This window comes from Elaeis guineensis, chromosome 9 (assembly GCF_000442705.2).
Source record: "Elaeis guineensis isolate ETL-2024a chromosome 9, EG11, whole genome shotgun sequence".
Taxonomy (NCBI): Eukaryota; Viridiplantae; Streptophyta; class Magnoliopsida; order Arecales; family Arecaceae; genus Elaeis; species Elaeis guineensis.
In genome coordinates, this window is record NC_026001.2 from 62,226,349 (window position 1) to 62,247,554 (window position 21,206).

The following is a 21,206-nucleotide window of genomic DNA, read 5'->3' on the forward strand; positions in this document are numbered from 1 at the left end:
AATTTTTAATTAGGTTTGACTCAAACTGGATTCAAATCAGATTTGAATTAGGTTGGAATTAAAATAGAAAACTAGAGTCCTATTAAATTGGGACTCTCACCTTATCCATGCTTCACACATGGGATGCCCAAGATGTTTTCTACTCTAGAATTAAGGGGCACAAAGAGGGTTGGCACCAATAAGTATGAGGTGCAATAATGGGAGTCCTCTACCAAAGACTCTTAACAAACCCTATCCTAACTAATCCCTAATTGTTAGGGATAATACGGGGTGCCTCTTAGGTGATGTCTCATGGTGAAAAAGAGCTCTGAGGCGTGAAAAAAAAAATGAAGAATCAACATTAAAACAAAGCATGGGGCAGCAAGAGAGGAATCCTTCTCTTTTAAGGATTTCAACAAACCCTAACTAACCCTAGTTTTTAGGGATAAAAAGGGCCGCCTCTTATCATATCACACGGTGAATTTGGAGAAACATTGGTGTGAAGAAAGGAGTGAAAGATAAAGGGCGTGCGACATGGGGAGGCATGAGATTGTTGGGAGCATCCCTTCTTTCTTACAACTAAAGGTTGGTTCTTAAGGTCTCTTTCTCTCTTTCCCTCTTTGTCCAAGAGTTGGGCATGGCTTTTTTTCTCTCTTTTGTCCGAGAGTTGGATATGTCTTCTTCTTCATAGTTGCCCAAGAGTTGGATATAGATTTTTCTCTCCCTTTATCCAAGAGTTGGACATTCATTCTCTAGATCTCCAGTGTAGAGATCTTGTCTCTGCATTTTAAGAAGAAAGAGAAGAGAACGTTCTTCTCATGATCTCTAGTGTAGAGATCTATATTCTCCAATTATTCTTGTTCTTCTCTAAGAGATTCTTGAGAGAAAATAAGAGCCTTCTTTGACCATCAAGATGTGATCTCTGCAAAGCAGCTAGCACCCTGATGAGATCAAGAAGCTTTTGATCAGATCAAGATCTCATGTGGATATCTGTAGAGGTCGGATGCTTATGCAACTTCAAGAGACCTTCGGAAGATATCCACGATCATCGGTTCATGGTGTAGATTGACCTGCACAAAGGTATGAAGATAAGATCTGTTGCTCCTAGATTGATTTTGATGATTACAAAGCAAATTGAAGGGATACAAATATTTTTAATTGAAAAAGTCTTTATGCTCTTCAGGGGCAAAATCGTAATTTTACTAAAATCCTGATTTGATAGTATCATTTGGTAGAACAAATGATTTGTAATCTATTGGTAAAAATTTCATTATTTTTGGACTTATATTTTTGAAGTTATGAATGTTTGAAGTGCATGAGTCGACTCATGAGTCAACTCATGGCACAATGAGCTGCTTGGCACGCTAAAATTTCTCTTGGCACGCTGGTTTTTGGCTTGGCACGATCTGTGAGTCGACTCATGAGTCGACCCACAAGGCATGAGTCGACTCATGAGTCGACCTCTGCTGGTTTGGGCCAAAAAAAATCCAGAAACCAACATCTCTGGTCTTTGCAACAGAGGTCGACTCATGAGTCGACCCCTGAAGCATGAGTCGACTCATGAGTCGACCCCTGCGACGGAAATTGTCCGCAACGGCTAGTTTTTTGCCCATTTTAATTGCTTTAATGCTCCCTTAAAATGCTCTAACGGCTCTTTTTCTGCCTAAAATGTTTTCCTTGTTTCTTAAAGCTATAAAAGGTTTCAAAAGGTGAAAAACAAGAAAGGGGATCCAAAAAAAAATACACGAGAGATACAAGAGATTTTGAAAGAGAAAAGCAAGAGCGTTCAAAAGGGCATTCAAGAGCATTCAAAGAGAAGGTTTTTCAGGCCAACTTTTCAACCTTGATCAAGAGCTCTTTCAAAGCCTTCAAGAAGCCTTCAATCAAAGCTCACCTATTCCTCAAGCGTTCATTCAACTCTTCATCCACCTTGAGAAAATCTAAAAGGAGATTCTTCATTTGAGTAAAGTGTATTTAATATTATATTTCACTCATTTAAGGAGCTATTCTTGTACTTATTTGTGCTCTAAACTGTCTTACTCTTTGTGAGTAATTGTTCTTGTTTTTGGAGGGTTTCCAAAATAAGGAAGGTTGATCCGAACCTGAAATCGGAGTGTTTTGGGTTGGCTTGTACCCGGAAAAAAGTGGACTAGCTTGGGATAGCTAGTGTCAGAGTTTTCGATGTTTGTATTCGGGTTGAATACAAGTATAGTGGATTGGAATTCCCAAGTAGGAGCTTGGGGAGTGGATGTAGGTGCAAGGTTGGCACCGAACCACTATAAATCCTTGTGTTTGTGGTGTGCTTTATTGTTTCTCTTTATTTCTTTATTATATCCTTGCATTCTTGCTTTAGGTAATTAATCTTGAACTAAAGTCTTTCTCCTCATTCATCAAGCTTTTAACAAATACTTTTCATAAGTAATTAGTTAAGTTTAAATTCTTTAAAACCTAATTCACCCCCCCTCTTGGGTTGCATAGCTGGGCAACAAGTGGTATCAGAGCCCGGTGCTCTAGCCCTTCTTTGATCTAACAATCAAAGAGCCAAAGATCTATGGCAACCCATGTCGGTACTTCTCTAGCCGAGGGGCAATCTACCAACCAACCTCCACTTTTCAATGGGTCTAATTACACCTATTGGAAAGCTCGGATGAAGATATTCATACAAGCACTCGACTATGATATGTGGAGTATCATAGTGAACGGTCCTCACACACCCACCAAGATTATAGATGGTGAGGAGTCAACCAAACCCGAAAAAGAATGGAATGAGGTTGATAAGAAATTGGCATAATTAAATGCTAAAGCTATGAATGTTCTTTATTGTGCACTTGATGCAAATGAATTTAATCGCATCTCTACTTGTGCATCTGCTAAAGAAATATGGGATAGGTTAGAAGTAACCCATGAGGGAACAAATCAAGTAAAAGAGTCTAAAATAAACATGCTTGTGCATAAATATGAATTGTTTAAAATGGAGCATGATGAGTCCATAACTGTTATGTTTACTCTTTTACTGATATAATTAATGGTTTGAAGAGTCTTGGCAAATCTTATACTAACAGTGAGCTTGTAAGGAAGATTCTCAGGTCATTGCCAAGAACTTGGGAAGCCAAGGTGACTGCCATCCAAGAAGCAAAGGACTTGAACACTCTACCTCTAGAAGAGCTTCTTGGATCCTTGATGACTCATGAACTTAGCATGAAGCAACATCAAGAGGATGAAGTCAAAAAGAAAAGAACCATTGCCCTCAAATCCACAGCTTCGCCTGATGATGAAACGGATGACACTGAAGATGAAGAACAGGATGAAGAGATGGCACTCATCACCCGAAGATTTAAGAAGTTTCTAAGAAAAAGGAAACAGGGGATGAGAAAGAAGTCATTCACAAAAGGGAACAAAGCAAAGAGAAAGAGAAAGATCAACCCCTTATATGCTACGAGTGCAAGAAGCCGGGACATTTCAAATCCGAATGTCCACAACTAAAGAAAGGTCCCAAAAAGTTTAAAAAGAAAGCAATGATGGCGACTTGGAGTGCGAGTGATGACTCAAGCTCCGATGAGGAAACCTCAACAGAACAAGCCAACCTGTGCCTTATGGCACACGAAAATAAGGTAACTTCTGAATCTCCTAGTGAATTTACTTTTGAAGAATTGCATGAAGCATTCTATGATTTAATTGATGAATTAAAGAAACTAGGGATGAAAAACAAAAACTGAAATTGAAAAATCAGTCCTTAGTGAAACAAGCTGAAAACCTTTCAATTGAAAAATCCACCTTGATTCAAGAAAATCAAAGCTTAAAGAATGAAATTAACAAGCTGAAACCTATAGTAGATAAGTTCACCTTAAGTTCAAACAAACTAAATATGATTCTTGATAATCAAAAAGCTGTATATGATAAGGCTGGACTTGGCTATAACCCCTTGAAGAAACAAAAATTTCTGAAGAATATTTATGTAAATTATTCAAGTAACAAGTCTACAAATATTACTTGTTTCAAATGTGGTAGAATAGGACATAAATCATACATATGCCTTATTAACAAATCTGCAAACACAACTATAAAGAAAATATGGGTTCCAAAAGGAACCATTTTGACTAACCTAAAAGGACCCAAGAAAGCTTGGGTACCTAAGACTTGACTTTTGCTTGCAGGTGTGTCTAGCATCCCAAAGAGGAAACAGGAAATGGTATCTTGACAGTGGATGCTCGAGACACATGACTGGTGATGAATCACAATTCATCATGCTTGATGCTAAGGATGGAGGGATGGTCACCTTTGGAGATAATGGCAAAGGAAAGATCATCGGGATAGGTAACATTGGTATCACTCCCTCCAAATACATTAAAAATATTTTGTTAGTTAAAGGTTTAAAGCATAACTTACTTAGCATTAGTCAATTTTGTGATAAAGGGTATAAAGTTATTTTTGAATCATCTGTTTGCATTGTGACTAGTCCTATTAACGATGGCATTAAATTTATAGGACATAGGCATGGCAATGTTTATATGGTAGATTTGAATGATTTAGCCAAATTAGACATGCAATGCCTAGTATCCTTGAATGTTAAAGTTAATGAGACTAGTTGGCTGTGGCATCGTAGACTTGCACATATTAGCATGCATTCTCTTTCAAAATTAATTAAGAAAGAATTAGTTCTTGGTTTGCCAAAACTGAATTTTGAAAAGGATAGAATTTGTGATGCATGCCAATTAGGTAAACAAACTAGAGTTTCATTTAAATCCAAAAATATTGTTTCAACTTCTAGACCTTTAGAGCTCTTGCATATGGACTTGTTTGGACCATCTAGAACCACTAGTCTAGGAGGAAAATGATATGGTTTTGTAATTATTGATGATTACTCTCGTTTTACTTGGGTTTTCTTTTTGGCACACAAAAATGAAACTTTTCATATTTTCACTAAATTTCACCGAAAAGTCACTAATGAAAAAGGGTTTTCAATTCAAAATATTAGAAGTGATCATGGAACTGAATTTGAAAATCAAGACTTTGAAAATTTTTGTGATGAAAATGGAATTGGCCATAACTTCTCTGCTCCTAGGACACCCCAACAGAATGGGGTAGTTGAAAGGAAAAATAGAACCTTAGAAGAAATGGCCCGTACCATGCTTTGTGAAAGCAACCTTCCAAGATATTTTTGGGCGGAAGCAATTAACACAGCATGTTACATTTTAAATCATGCTTTGATTAGACAATTTTTAAAGAAAACCCCCTATGAACTTTGGAAAGGAAGAAAACCAAATATTACATATTTTCATATTTTTGGTTGCCGATGTTTTGTATTAATTAATGGCAAAGAAAAACTTGGTAAATTTGATGCAAAATCAGATGAAGCAATCTTTCTAGGTTACTCCTCCACTAGTAAAGCATTTAGAGTTTTCAACAAAAGAACTTTAGTAGTTGAGGAGTCCATACATGTTGTTTTTGATGAATCTAACGATCTTCCTTCAAGGAAGAATGAGGGTGTTGATGATGCAGATCCACTAATAGAAGGTATGAAGGAGATCACTCTGAAAGATTCAGCAACTCCAGAAGACAAAGATCAAGAAGACAAACAAGATGAGAGAGGTGAAGAAATTCAAGAACAACCTCAAGGTACAAATGACCTACCCAAGGAATGGAGGTATGTTCACAACCACCCTAAGGAGTTAATTATTGGTGATCCTATGCATGGGGTAAAAACCCGTTCTTCACTTAGAGATGTAGTTAATCATTGTGCTTTTGTATCTCATCTTGAACCTAAAACTTTTGAAGAAGCTGAAAATGATCATAATTGGATTAATGCAATGCAAGAGGAACTTAATCAATTTGAAAGAAATAATGTTTGGACCTTAGTATCAAGACCTAAAAATTATTCAATAATTGGCACAAAATGGTCTTTAGAAACAAATTAGATGAGCATGGAAATGTAATTAGAAATAAAGCAAGACTGGTTGCTAAGGGATATAATCAAGAAGAAGGAATTGATTTTGATGAAACCTTTGCACCTGTTGCTAGATTAGAAGCTATTAGACTTCTACTTGCATATGCTTGCTTTATGAAATTCAAATTATTTTAAATGGATGTTAAAAGTGTATTTTTAAATGATATATTGCTGAAGAAGTATATGTAGAACAACCCCTGGTTTTGAAAATCATGCTTTTCCTAATCATGTCTTTAGATTGAATAAAGCTTTATATGGATTAAAACAAGCACCTAGAGCATGGTATGATAGGCTAAGCAAATTTCTACTAAATAATAGTTTTTCAAGAGGTAATGTAGATACAACCCTCTTTATTAAAAGAAATAAAAATGATATGCTAGTTATACAAATTTATGTTGATGATATAATTTTTGGGTCTACTAATGAATCCCTTTGTCAAGACTTTGCTAAGCTTATGCAGGGGGAGTTCGAGATGAGCATGATGGGAGAACTCACCTTCTTCCTCGGATCCAAATCAAACAATCAAAAGAGGGAATCTCCATCACCCAAAGCAAGTACACCAAGGAACTACTCAAAAGATTTGGAATGGAGAACTGCAAACCAATTGGCACACCAATGAGTCCCTCATGTAAGCTTGACAAGGATGATGAAGGTAAATGTGTAGACTTAAAATACTATAGAGGTATGATTGGCCCATTATTATATTTAACTGCAAGTAGGCCTGATATCATGTTTAGTGTTTGTTTATGTGCTAGATATCAATCTAATCCTAAAGAATCTCATTTGAATGCTGTTAAAAGAATCCTTAGATACTTAAATGGTACTCAAACTCTAGGGTTATGGTACTCTAAGGACTCACAAATTGATTTATTAGGATATTCAGATGCTGATTTTGCTGGATGTAAATTAGATAGAAAAAGCACAAGTGAACTTGCCAATTTCTTGGAGTTAACCTAATCTCATGGTTTAGCAAGAAACAAAATTCGGTAGCACTGTCTACGGCTGAGGCCGAATACATTGCAGCCGGAAGTTGTTGTGCTCAAATCTTATGGATTAAGCAACAACTCGAAGACTTTGGAATCAAACTTAATGAAACACCAATAAGATGTGATAACACAAGTGCCATAAATCTATCTAAAAATCCAATTCAACACTCAAGATCCAAACATATTGAAATAAGACATCATTTTATAAGAGAACATGTTCAAAACAAAAATATAATTCTTGAATATATTTGCACTGAAAATCAATTAGCTGATATCTTTACAAAGGCCCTTAGTGAGGATAGATTCTGTGAAATTAGGAGAAATCTAGGAATTCTAGATCCATATGCCTAAATTTTTCTCAATTTTCAAGAATTGATGTCAAAAATTCTTAGAGCTCAATTTCCAACATCTATCCTGGTCCCAAAAGCTCAAGTTTATCATTCTAAAAACTTATCTTTGAGCAAAACTCCTTCTCCCAAAATTTCAAATTTTTTTGGAATTTATTCACATTTTTTCTGAATTTCTGAACTTCATGAGTCGACCCCCATGAGTCGACTCAATGGCAAACTTGTTATTCCTCAAACTTCCCACGGGCTCATTGTTTTTATATGGGATCCTGTTCGTGAGCCGACTCATCCTTTCATCTTCCTCCTTCCAAAAGCCGACTTCTCCATTTTCTTTTGCTCCAAATCCAAGGATCTAGTTCGAGGCACTTCTCCCTCCTCTCCACCAAAAATCGCCACCTTGGAAAGGGATTTTTGTGCTTTCTCCCATTGTTTGGCACGGTTGGAGCGTGCCCTAGCACTCCACCGTTCTTCCCAAATCCACCTCTTTTCTCCACCAAAATCCCTCTTCACTCTCTTGTGATCCCTCCTCCACTCATTCACTTGTTCCTCCAAGTCTCCTTGCCTGCTACTGTAGTGAATATGGCTCCGAAGATGAAGCTTCCCCAAAGAAGAAAGTCAGTCCGTGAGCTTGAAAAAATATCCGAAAGAAAAGGCAAGCTGCTCAGTCTTCCACTGCTCCCACTCCAGCTTCAGTATCTGCTCAAGGTCCCCCTCAATCCTCCCTAAGCCCCAGTAAGAATCCTCTATCTGATAGAAAAGTTGAAACCGGAAAGAATATAGATTTTGGTTCTTTGAAAAAGAGGGTTTTATATTTGCCACCAAGATTAAAAACCAAGGATGGGGTTTCTACTGCTCCCTTAAGGAAGTCACCTATGTTGACCTAGTTAGAGAATTCTACCAGAATCTACATTATGGAAATGGGTCAGTGACTTCAACAGTCAAGGGTATTGATATTTGCTTGGATTCTAGTATATTGGGAGAAATACTTCAGTTGCCTAGTGAGGGTTACTCTTATATGGAACTCCCAGTAAAAGAAGAGGGGATCAGTGTTATACTAGGGGAACTTATACAGGGAGTTTAAATAAATTGGAAGCAAAGATTTTGTCTATTGAGATGAGGATCCTACATCAGATGGTAACGAAGCTCTTCTTTCCTAGGAGTGGTAGGCATGATTTACTTTCCAGCAGAGATGTATGTATCATGTTTCATGTCATCACTCAGACCCCCCTGAACCTCCCTGCACTTATGATAGAGGCCATGAGAGAGACTTTGAACAGATCCAAGGCACACTTGCCTTATGGTATGGCCCTTACTCGAGTATTTAGGAGGTTTGGAGTTAGCTGTGAGGGGGAGGCTTCTACTAAGCTCTCTCATGTGGACACTTTCAACCAACACACCCTGCACCGAATGGGATTTACAAAGACTGATGGTGGTTGGATCAAGGGATCTGAGGAGAGAGCTGAGGAGAGAGCTGGGGAAAGAGCTGAAGATAGAGCTGAAGACAGAACTGAAGACAGAGCTGAAGAAGAAGGTCCATCATCTCCTATCCATGACTTCAGGGCAGCATCACCAAATATCCAGTTCATTCCTGATACAGAGGCTGGCCCTTCAGAGTTTACTAGGATGCCCACACCAATGTATCAGCCAGAGAGCAGAGCACCTCAATCAGAGTTCAGACTGGCTGACGATCAGATCGAGCAGATATCACAGCGTGTGGCTTCTTTGCTATCTAGTCAGTGGAGCAGTACTACTTTTGCACCAGGAGCCACTTCTTCTGATCAGACCATGACTCCCCACATATCCACTGTGTTTCAGATGATATCAGATCAGTCCATCTGGATTCAGCAGCTTGAGGACACCGTCTGGAGATTGACTGGCAGAGTTCTTGACTTGCAGGGGCAAGTCCTTGCTTTGGCCCATCCTCAGCCACAGAGTCCACTATTGAGGTCACAGACCTCACTGCAGAGGCTGGCAGGCTCAGAGGAGCACTGGAGGGTGGATATGAGTTACTGAGGAGAGAGATCCGAGGATCGAGTGAGCATGCATCCACTCAGTTCACTGCTCTACTTCAGTCTGTTTCCAGAGCACTGAACGTACTTGATTCCATCAGACTCACCCTTTTTGTTCAGTCCTTAGCCTCTCAGCGTACTCAGCCACCAGTTCTTCTCACTCTCCTGCTCGTGCCAGAGGCAGACGGGGTAGAGGACGCACTTCTGATCGAGATCCATCAGCTTCTCATCCCATATCTGATGACTCCAATCCATGACTTGTCTTGATCATTACTAGACCCTAGGTGTTAGTGTCTTGTTCTAGGATCTGTATTATGGGGCCATGTATTGACAATTAGCTGGTTGACTTTTATATTATGAACTATGTATTGAAACAATTATGTTTTATGGTATCATCTTTTACTTATATTTCTACCTTTTGTAATGATGTCGATCATATTTTGGTTATATATATTCTCCTTGTTGAAATATTGTCTTCTCTTTGTTGTTGTTTGCTGTTAATAATTGCTGTATTAAGGGGGAGCAAATATCTGTGATAAACTCTAAAGGGGGAGAAATTAAAGAATGTTTCAGAAAAAGGAGGAGTTAACTATGTTTGATGATGTCAAAAAGGGGAGAAATTAAACAAAAAAATCCATCAAAAGCAAAACCATAAATTATGAGCAATTAAAGAAAAAGCAATCCATCAAAAGCAAAACCATAAATTATGAGCAATTAAAGAAAAAGCAATCCATCAAAAGCAAAACCATAAATTTTGAGCAATTAAAGAAAAAGCAACCCATCAAAAGCAAAACTACAAATTATGAGAAATTAATGAATGAATTGGAGAATTTAAAGAACAATATCAAAAGTACAATGCTAAGTACAATGCAAATAAGTAACTTTTAAATTACTTCTTTACATATGCTCTGATTTGCTTTAAAAATTTAAATATGCTCTGATATACTTCAAAATTCCAACTTGCTCTGATACATCTTTTGAAATTTTATTTACCTTGATACATCTTAAGAAATTTAACTTACTCTGATATATCTTAAAATTTTTTTAACTTGCTCTGATACATTGTAAAATTTTTTCTAATAACATTGTAAAATTATTTTTCTTGCTCTGATACATTGCAAAATTTATTTTTCTCTTGCTCTGATACATCTTAAACTCAAAATGATCTAATACACTTTCCAAATCAACTCTTAAACATGCTTTGGCACACATAATTAATTTTTGCTCTGATGCTAAAACTAAAATCAAATGAGAATGAGCAAATTTTCAAAATACAGCTTGCTCTGATAACAAAAATAAGTTTTCTACTCTAACACCAAAATCACATAATCCAATGAGTATATCTTCAAATCTTTAAGAAAATGGACAAACTATTTTTGTATATGACCATTTATATCACATGCCAAAAGAATCATACTCTTTTCAAGCATATAAACCTATAATGCATTCACATAAATGCTTTTGTTCAAGTGTTTTGTCATCATCAAAAAGGGGAGATTGTTGCTCCTAGATTGATTTTGATGATTACAAAGCAAATTGAAGGGATACAAATATTTTTAATTGAAAAAGTCTTTATGCTCTTCAGGGGCAAAATTGTAATTTTACTAAAATCTGATTTGATAGTATCATTTGGTAGAACAAATAATTTGTAATCTATTGGTGAAAATTTCATTATTTTTGGACTTATATTTTTGAAGTTATGAATGTTTGAAGTGCATGAGTCGACTCATGAGTCAACTCATGGCACAATGAGCTGCTTGGCATGCTAAAATTTCTTGGCACGCTAGTTTTCTGGCTTGGCACGACCTGTGAGTCGACTCATGAGTCGACCCACAAGGCATGAGTCGACTCATGAGTCGACCTCTGCTGGTTTGGGCCAAAAAAAATCCAGAAACCAACATCTCTGGTCTTTGCAACAGAGGTCGACTCATGAGTCGACCCCTGAAGCATGAGTCGACTCATGAGTCGACCCCTGCGACGGAAATTATCCACAACGGCTAGTTTTTTGCCCATTTTAATTGCCTTTAATGCTCCTTTAAAATGCTCTAACGGCTCTTTTTCTGCCTAAAATGTTTTCCCTTGTTTCTTAAAGCTATAAAAGGTTTCAAAAGGTGAAAAATAAGAAAGGGGATCCAAAAAAAAATACACGAGAGATACAAGAGATTTTGAAAGAGAAAAGCAAGAGCGTTCAAAAGGACATTCAAGAGCATTCAAAGAGAAGGTTTTTCAAGCCAACTTTTCAACCTTGATCAAGAGCTCTTTCAAAGCCTTCAAGAAGCCTTCAATCAAAGCTCACCTATTCCTCAAGCATTCATTCAACTCTTCATCCACCTTGAGAAAATCCAAAAGGGGATTCTTCATTTGAGTAAAGTGTATTTAATGTTATATTTTGCTCATTTAAGGAGCTATTCTTGTACTTATTTGTGCTCTAAACTGTCTTACTCTTTGTGAGTAATTGTTCTTGTTTTTGGAGGGTTTCCAAAATAAGGGAAGGTTGATCCGAACCTAAATCAGAGTGTTTTGGGTTGGCTTGTACCCGAAAAACAAGTGGACTAGCTTGGGATAGCTAGTGTCAGAGTTTCCGACGTTTGTATTCGGGTTGAATACAAGTATAGTGGATTGGAATTCCCAAGTAGGAGCTTGGAGAGTGGATGTAGGTGCAAGGTTGGCACCGAACCACTATAAATCCTTGTGTTTGTGGTGTGCTTTATTGTTTCTCTTTATTTCTTTATTATATCCTTGCATTCCTGCTTTAGGTAATTAATCTTGAACTAAAGTCTTTCTCCTCATTCATCAAGCTTTTAACAAATACTTTTCATAAGTAATTAGTTAAGTTTAAATTCTTTAAAACCCAATTCACCCCCCCTCTTGGGTTGCATAGCTGGGCAACAAGATCTTCTTTATTTTCTTTTATTTGATTTTTATATTTGAATCCTATCTCACATATGTAGATCCAGTTATATGACTTTAAGATTTGATATCATGCATGCTTAGATTAAAATAGTTTTAATTTAAATTTTTAAATTTTTGCTGTGCATATGTTTTGAATTTTGCATGCATGAAATCATGAAATCCCAATAATGATTTCAAGGGGAGGTTTGGATCTTCAATGCCAAAGTGGTATCTTGAAGTGCTGCCAACTTTTTCTATGGTCTACTCGTATAGGAGAGAGCGTACTAGTCTCACCATGCTTTCGCTCTTCAGTGGCATCAACATCATGTTGCTCAAAAGCCTCCTCTATGCATTCATATTTCTTTGCTCGAGGCAATATTTTAGTGGAGACTCGAGTGTAGATCTTCTCTAATGAAAATAGGAGATTACTTCTAAAGTTTTCTCTTCAAAGTGGTCATGGCAATCGATTGATCCAAGTTTTAGGCTTTGAGTGTGGCTCTATTGAAGCGGTTCATATTGGATCTGATGAACTCTCCCTCCATTTGCTTGATGTTGATGGTGGAGTTTAATCCCCACTGCTATTTTGGATAGCTTATGAAGTGAACAATGAATGACCTTCCTAGCTGGCCAAAGGAATGGATGGTGCCTGATTTCAAACTTGAATACCAGTGCTGAGTAGTGCCTTTTAGAGTAGAAAAGAAGGCTCAGCACAGAATCACATCGAATGCTCCATGGAGCAGCATCACTGCCTTGAAGGACTCTAGATGATCGATGGGATCGATCATCTCATCATAATTCTCCAACTGCAATAGCTTGAAAGGACTAGATAATGACTCTTATATAATCCTGGCACTAAACAGTGGATCGGTGTTGAATCCATTACTCTGCACCAAGGTCTGGTTATGGAGTGGAGTGCTTCTATTGCTGGTTCATTTCTTATAGCTTTCGATCAATGTCTACTTCTCTGGTGGTGTAGGCCTTGGAACCTTGCGAAGAGATCGATCTGGAGTGGAATCATGTCTAGAGCAGGGACTTGGGGATCACTGCTTCCTCTGCTTTAGACTTTTGAGCTGACTGTGGTAGGTCTATCTCTCCTGCTCAAGACTCTGCGGGGAGACCTGTGGCTGCTCTTTGGTGGTGCATCACACAATGCGTGGTTGGGTTGCTGTATCACCTATACTACCTCCATCAAATTTTTTCATCTATTGGACCAGTAGATTGAATTGATCGACGCTCACTGCTACTTCCAGGTAGGCCAGTGAAGGTGGGATATATGTTGGGGGAAAAATGGTTCTCACCTAAGTCCTTGTGGGTCGATCATCATCGAGCTCTTAGAAGCACCATCTAGCATCCAGTGTGGTTGAGTCCAAAATGCAACACTGAACTGATTCCCAATCTCTGATTGACATCAAAGGCTTGCTCCTAAGTTTGGCATGATCCAACTTTCAATTTAAGCTTGGTGACAGTCCATTTTCAAGTAGCAATGACTTCTATCACTGTCTGACCTCAAACATGGAGCTCAAACAACTTTTATGAGTAGGAAAGACTTGTCATGTGTCCTTCGAGCTATGGTTTCCAAGACTCATCCAATTCCTAAGCTCGAGCTATCTGATTTCGGGGCCTGAAGCATAAATCCAACCAGCTAATAGCTTCTAAGCTCAGTCTGGCCAACCTCAGATTCTGAAACATAAATCCAACCTAGATAATCAGCCCCATGGCTCGACAGCTCCTGACCTTCGTGCATTGGCATTCTTAACAGTAAAGGTGGGTAGCTGCGGTACAATGATTCAGGTGGTTATCAAATTATACCAAGTCATGATCTAAGAAATCTTCAAATTATAGCTGGCCATGATCAGGTAGTTGTAACCACTCACTCACCACCCAAAATAAAGTTAGAATGGCTTGAATGGCCCACTACCAATTAGTTACAGCTCCATTATCATCCATCTATAAATTGGATCCTCCCGATATGCTTCTAACTCTTAATTGACTCCTGTGTACTTCATTTTTGTTGGCAAAATACTGACTTGAGCATCAGAGAGTTTATGTTAGAGCCACCTCCTACTAGTACTTTTCTTGCAGGTCTCACTGACGAGAGATCCACTACACCCACTCCAGCTTTCCCGATGGTGGTCGGAATTCTACACCAACACATAGCTATAGAAATCAAGTTTATGAGCAATTTCTGAGAGATTTGTGGTTTCAAATCTAGCTAAATAGTATAAGTATTTCAAGTGTTAGTACTTTTAATTGTTTCATTCATAATGCAAAGGTTTTTGAATATTAATATTCATATTTTTTGTTGCAATCAGTGCTCATGATTGTACAACTTCTATCAAAGGCATGCTCACCATTTCTAACTAGAGGCAAATTGATAGTTCTCATGTTATTTAAAGAACTATTTGTTAGTTGATGGTATAGATAAAAGGTTGGTGGAATGAATGTTTCTTGCTTTATATGATCCAATCAAAAAAGGTTTCACTCAGTGAGACATGGTGAAAGTACTTAGAATTGAGGTTTGGTTCATCAAAAGGCAAGCAGGCTCATGCCTCACTACCTTAGCCATGATATATATCCTACTATCTTAAATTACAGCATTTAAAATATAGCACTAGTGTAAACCAAGACATCGCCATAAAGAGGATTAAGTTGTCCATACCATTTGAGTATATGTTTTTTCAAGAATAGTCTTCAACAAAAATACTTATAATCTTTAAAGTCTTTACATTTTGCCAAAACAATTTACATCACGAGTAGTAAACAATGGATATTCAAGAGGCCAAGATAACAAAAAAAGATTAAATTATGTCTTCTTATTATATCGATGGAATTAAAATTTTCCATGTTGACTTTTCCCTTTCCCTATTCCTCTTTATTCAACATTTGAAAGAGTGCTTATCAAAAGATTTAATGGGTCCTATTATTCTTAAACTGTTACAGAATAATGGCTACCAAGTTACTCAATCTACCAATATTAATTAAGATGCCATGAAGAAATAGAACAAAACAAAAAGTTACCATTCGATTAGGATATAAGAAACTCCTATAAAAATAACCCAATAAATAGTGTGTAATGGCAATTAAAGGAAACAAAACCCCCTTGAGACAAGTGTTATTACTCAACAAAAAAAATATCTTGGACAAATATAAATTTGAACCCCTAGTGCATACTCTCAAACTAGATTAAGAAATTCAGCATGGTTCTTCTTTCTCTTCCAATGCCAATAAAATTTTCATAGCCATCATAGTTCTTGCTATGTTCTTCACTTATGGTACATATCTTTTTCTATTTTAATGTATAAAATCGGAAGAATATATGGACATGAATGCTGCTAAACTCCTCATTCTCTTTTATTTAATATTCATGTAGCACACCTTAGTTATACTTGATTTTCTAAATATTTGTGCATGCAAATGTAAATGTGTATGCTAATTCCAAAATTATTTTCTTGTCACAGCAAAAGCAGATATTTGTCTTGGACTATGCGGAGGGGAGATCCCAAGATGCAATGGGACATGCATTGACTGGGGATATCGAGAAGGACAATGTTTGGCATCGCAGCATGGACTTTGTTGCTGTGATAACAATTATTGATCAATATTCTATACTAAAAATAGCCATGCCACACCTATATATCCACTTCATTTCCTAATTGATGGTGCATTATATATGAATTAATATATTGCAAAATATAGGTGGATAGAAATAAAACATCTTTATAGATTTCAAAATAATTGATATATCATTATTATATTTAACTTTTATTATTGTTGCCCAAAAAGATTGTAATCAGGTTTGGGGAGGGGTGTGAATTGGGTGAAGAAAATTTGTGATAGTGCAGTACATGCAATTTTTTAATTTTGTGCAGTAAAAATAATAGATTAAATAATTTAATCCTAACCATATGTATAAGATCTAATCTTAGACTACTACATTAGGATCTTTGATATGAAAAATATGTATTTGAGATGAGCACGATCGTCTAACGATTGACTTTGGGACATATTTTTCAATAAGTCCCACTTGGACTAAAGCCAATCGATATAGTATTGTATATCGATCTTCAATTTGTGGTCATCAAACTCTTTGATTCTGAGAGCTTAGCAAATGGATCGGCCAGATTCTCCCTCCCGTCGATCTTCTAAAGGTCGACGTCACCTCGATCCACGATCTCTTGGATACGGTGATAATAGCGTAGAATATGTTTGGTGCGCTGATGGGATCTCGACTCCTTCGCTTGAGTAATGGCTCCAGTATTATCGCAGTATAACAAGACAGGGCCATCAATAGAGGGTGCCACTCCAATCGTCGATGAACATCCTCAACTATACAGCTTCCTTCGCAGCATCAGATGCTGCGATATACTCCACTTCATAAATAGAGTCTGCCACAGTATTCTGCTTGAAATTTTTTCAGCAGATTGCTCCATTATTTAGAATAAAAATATAATCTGACACACTCTTACTATCAGCATGGTCTGACTGAAAGCTGGAGTTAGTGAATCCCACAAGTTTCAAGTCAGTTTCACCATATACAAGCCACTGGTCCTTAGTATTTCTTAAATACATAAGAATGGTCTTTACGACCTTCCAGTGATTTTTTTCTGGATCAGACTGATATCTACTCACTACTCCTAATGAGTATGCCACATCTGATCTGTACATGTTATGACGTACATAATAGAACCTACTACTGAAGCATATGGAACTCTACTTATATGCTCTCTCTCTTGAGGAGTTGTCGGACAATCTCTTTTTGAAAAAAAATTCTTTGGCCTATCGAAAGATAGCCTTTTTTAAAATTCTCCATACTAAATCATTTCAGCATGGTATCTATGTATGTGGATTGAGAAAATTCGAGCAGCTCTTAGATTTATCTATAGATCTTATCTCTAGGATGTAGGCTGCTTCTCCTAGATCCTTCATAGAGAATTATGATGACAGCCAAACTTTTATTCTCTATAATACAGGGACATCATTTTCATTAAGAGAATGTCATCCACATACAACATAAGAAATGTAATTATTGAACCATTTGCCCACTTATATATGCAGGGTTCCTCTCCTTCCTTATGAAGCCATATGTTCTGATCATCTTATCAAAACATATGTTCCAACTCTGAGATGCTTGCTTCAATCCATAAATGGATCCCTAAACATGCACACTTTAGATTCATCTGAGGATATAAATCCTTCAAGTTGTATCATACACACCTCTTTATTCCGCTCTCTATTTAGGAAAGCTGTCTTCACATCTATTTGCCAAAGTTCATAGTCTAAGTATGCTACTACCGCAAGCATGATCCGAATGGATTTGAGCATTGCCATAGAAAAAAAATATCTCATCATAGTCAATAGTATAACATTACGATAACCTTGGCAATCAAATGAACTTTATAGATCTCCACCTTTCTATCTGCATCCCTCTTCCTCTTGAAGACCACTACATCTATGGTTAACCTTCAGTGATCACTGATTCATATACCGTTGACCTTCATGGACTCCATTTCGGATCTCATGGCTTCAAGCCATTTATCAGAATTGGACCTCTGCATCGCATCCATGTAAGTGATCGGATCCTCATTGTTCTCAATGAGTTTGACAAGATCTCCATCTCAGATAAAAAAACCTAAGTATTTATCCGACTGACGCGGTACTCTATCGAATCGCCTTAAGGATGTTTGTTCATTGGGCTCAGGTTTGATCTCACCAAATCTGATTCAGATTCAATCATTGGTGTCATTTTTCTACTTGTCAAACTTCATCAAGCTTGATTTTAGAGGCACCTATTTTTTTACTAAAGAATTTTATTTTCAAAAAATATGTCCTACTGCTGACAAATATTTTTGTTTAGCAGGTAGGTAAAAGTAATATCTCCTCATTTCTTTGGGGTACCCTACAAAATTATACTTATCGGGCCTAGGACCGAGCTTGTTAGTTTGAAATCGTTTAACATAAGTCGACACCCCCAAACCCTAAAGTAAGTGAGGTTTGACCTACTTCTGTCCATATCTTATATGGGGTCTTATTAATTGTCTTGCTCGAAACATTATTGAGCACAAGACAGGCTGTTTCAAGTGCATATCCCCAAAAAAAATTGAAGAGTTGCAAACCCCATGGATCGAACCATATCCAACAAGGTTCGGTTCCTCTTTTTTGAGATGCCATTATATTGTGGTGTCCCTGGAGAGATCTATTGGGAGAGAATCTCATTCTCTCCTAGATATGTCAGAAATTCACTAAAAGTATTCACCTCCTCGATCAGACTGAAGAGTTTTAATACCTTTTTCAGTTTGTCTCTCTACTTATTAAGAACTGTTTGAACATTTCAAACGATTCGGACTTATGTTTCATCAAGTAGAAGTATCCATACCTAGATAGATCATCTGTGAATGTAATAAAGTAGCTATACCCTCCTCTGAAATATGTGCTCATGGGTCCACATACATCAGTATGTATGAGACCCAGCACATCACTGGCTCATTCATCTTTTCCAATAAAAGGTGACTTGGTCATCTTTCCAAGCAAACAAGACTCACAGTAGGTAACGATTCATAATCATCTTTATTAGAAATTTTTCTTAAGCAAACTGTTCATCTTGTTCTTGTTGATATGACCAGGCATTGCCTGTTCATCTTGTTCTTGTGATATGACCAAACCTACAATGCCAAAGGTAGGCATCCGTACATATCTATTCTAGGATATTTATTTGAAATGTATATTATATTGGCCTAGATACAATATAGATACTATTGTTCAACTATCCACGTAAAATTATAATACCATTCAAAATGATATCATAAAAATTTTTCTTTATTGATATTTCATAATTGAAATTGACCAAAAGGCCTACAAAAATAATATTCAAAAGAAAACTAGGACAGTAATGACACTCATTAAAAATAATATATTGAGACTCAAATACAAGCTTGATGATTTGTAAAGCTAGAACTAGAACTGATCTTCTACCTCCAACATTCAAGAATCTCTCACCTTCTCTAAATCTCCTAGTGACCTGAAGACCATGCATCGAATTGCAAATATGAGTAGGGCTTCCAGTATCGAATACCCAGGTCATTGTATCTATAAGAGAGAAGTTACAAGGTGTTATCACATAAGTACTTATCCAGCAACTGATTGCTTCTTTTTTGGCCTGTTCGATCAAGGGAAGCAATATACTTGGATAGTTCCTCTTCCAGTGACCCTGCTTCTTGGAAAGAAGCACTCTGTCTGACTTTGATCAGCTTTGAACTTGGGTTTTTGGGATGACTCTCAGCACCAGGCACCTTCTTATTCTTCTTCTTTTTCTCTTCTTAAAGGGATGATGACTATCTGAAGAAGATCCTCTCACAGATTCACTGTCTCCTTGTGGAGCTGGTGATCTTTCTCAAAAGTCTGTAACAACCCAACAGATCGTGGTAGTTGACCACAGGCTTTGTCATTCTGAAATGACTGAGAAACGACAGGTAGGATTTGGTAGAGAGTTCAGGATCGCATCCTTCTCCACTGTCCATGTAAAGGAAAGCCAAGTTTGTTCAATTTTTCAATCTACTTGATCATGTACAATACATGATTGATAACAAATGCACCCTCCCTCATCCGAGCATTAAAAAATGATGCAACTAGTCTTGTGCCACTCAACATCATCAGGAGTACCAAAAGAATCCCTCAACACTTGAAGCATTTCCTCTGGTTGAGCTTCATCAAACTTTCGACTGAACTCATCATTCATGGAGGTTTGCATGATACAACAAACTATGGTACGGTCATTGAGCCACTTCAAATAATATCTCGAACTACTCTTCGATGTTAGGAGTAGGCTCCTCAAGTGCCAGATCTGTTATCACATAAAAAATCTGCTCATGCTCCAAGACAATCCTTAACTTTCGATATCAATTATCGAAATTCGTTCGGTAAGCTTCTCACTGTCCAACAGTGATCGGAGTGATAAGTTGAGGCCATATCTGTACACAAAAAAAAGTACAAAGCCTAATTAGTATATAAATTTATTAATCCTAAAGACCTAGACTTTAGTCTGAAGGTCCTCCCACTATTTTATGCGAATTGATAGCCTCTACTTCAATTCGAGGAATTACCTTAATTTCTTAGCGGGTACTAGAATCCACCAGACTACATATAGGCCGAAGATGGCTCGTCAACCCATATGTACCTATGGGTAAGTTCTCAACTAATTATTTCTCCAAATAATTTTTAGTATTTAATTTAGCCCCGATTTATTTCAGTAGGCGATGGTCCTCCACTGAAAGTTTTGATTAGGTCAAATCATTAGCATGAACCTACTTAGTGATTCTATCTAATAAATGATCAAGCCCGAGGATGGCTCGATCAACCAACCATCATTAGATAGTTTAACAGAGTCATTATATGATGAATGATAATTCCATCACTCAGAGAGGACACCAGACGGATAGTGCCTGCAATGTCAATCAGAAATAATGGACACATTATCACTCACCTTAATGGGAGGCTATGATCTAGTTATCACATAACCAGCTCATTTTAGAGACCTAATAATTTAGAGGGTTTAATCAATTTAGAGAAGAGAGAAGAGAAGAAAGATCAATCAGTAGTCCATAATCTTCCTACTGACTTCACCAGGTCACTGAATCAGATTAGGTCATACTGATTGAACTGGCACCAAGATCAGTCATACTAATTAATCTTAATGGTATGGTTTAACTCGAATCACTTAGCGATCTAATCAAAATTTAGTTCACCAAATTGGCTAGGTAAGTGAGATTGCCGGGAGGGTCTGCTAAACTTGCCTTATATACTATCGAAATGGCCAAGTAAGCTGCTCCCAATTAATAACCATCGTCGAAATGCCAAACTTAACTTAGACACCAATTGGTTAACTAGTTTCAATTTGACCAATCTAATGATTCTGGTTAACCATTGAGCCACAATCAAGATCCATTTGGTCTAATCAAAAATATGGACTTGATCATCTACAACTATTGTACTAGAGAAATCCTGATTAATATAATTCAAATTTGCTTAGATTAATCAATTTCTCTACATGGTTAAT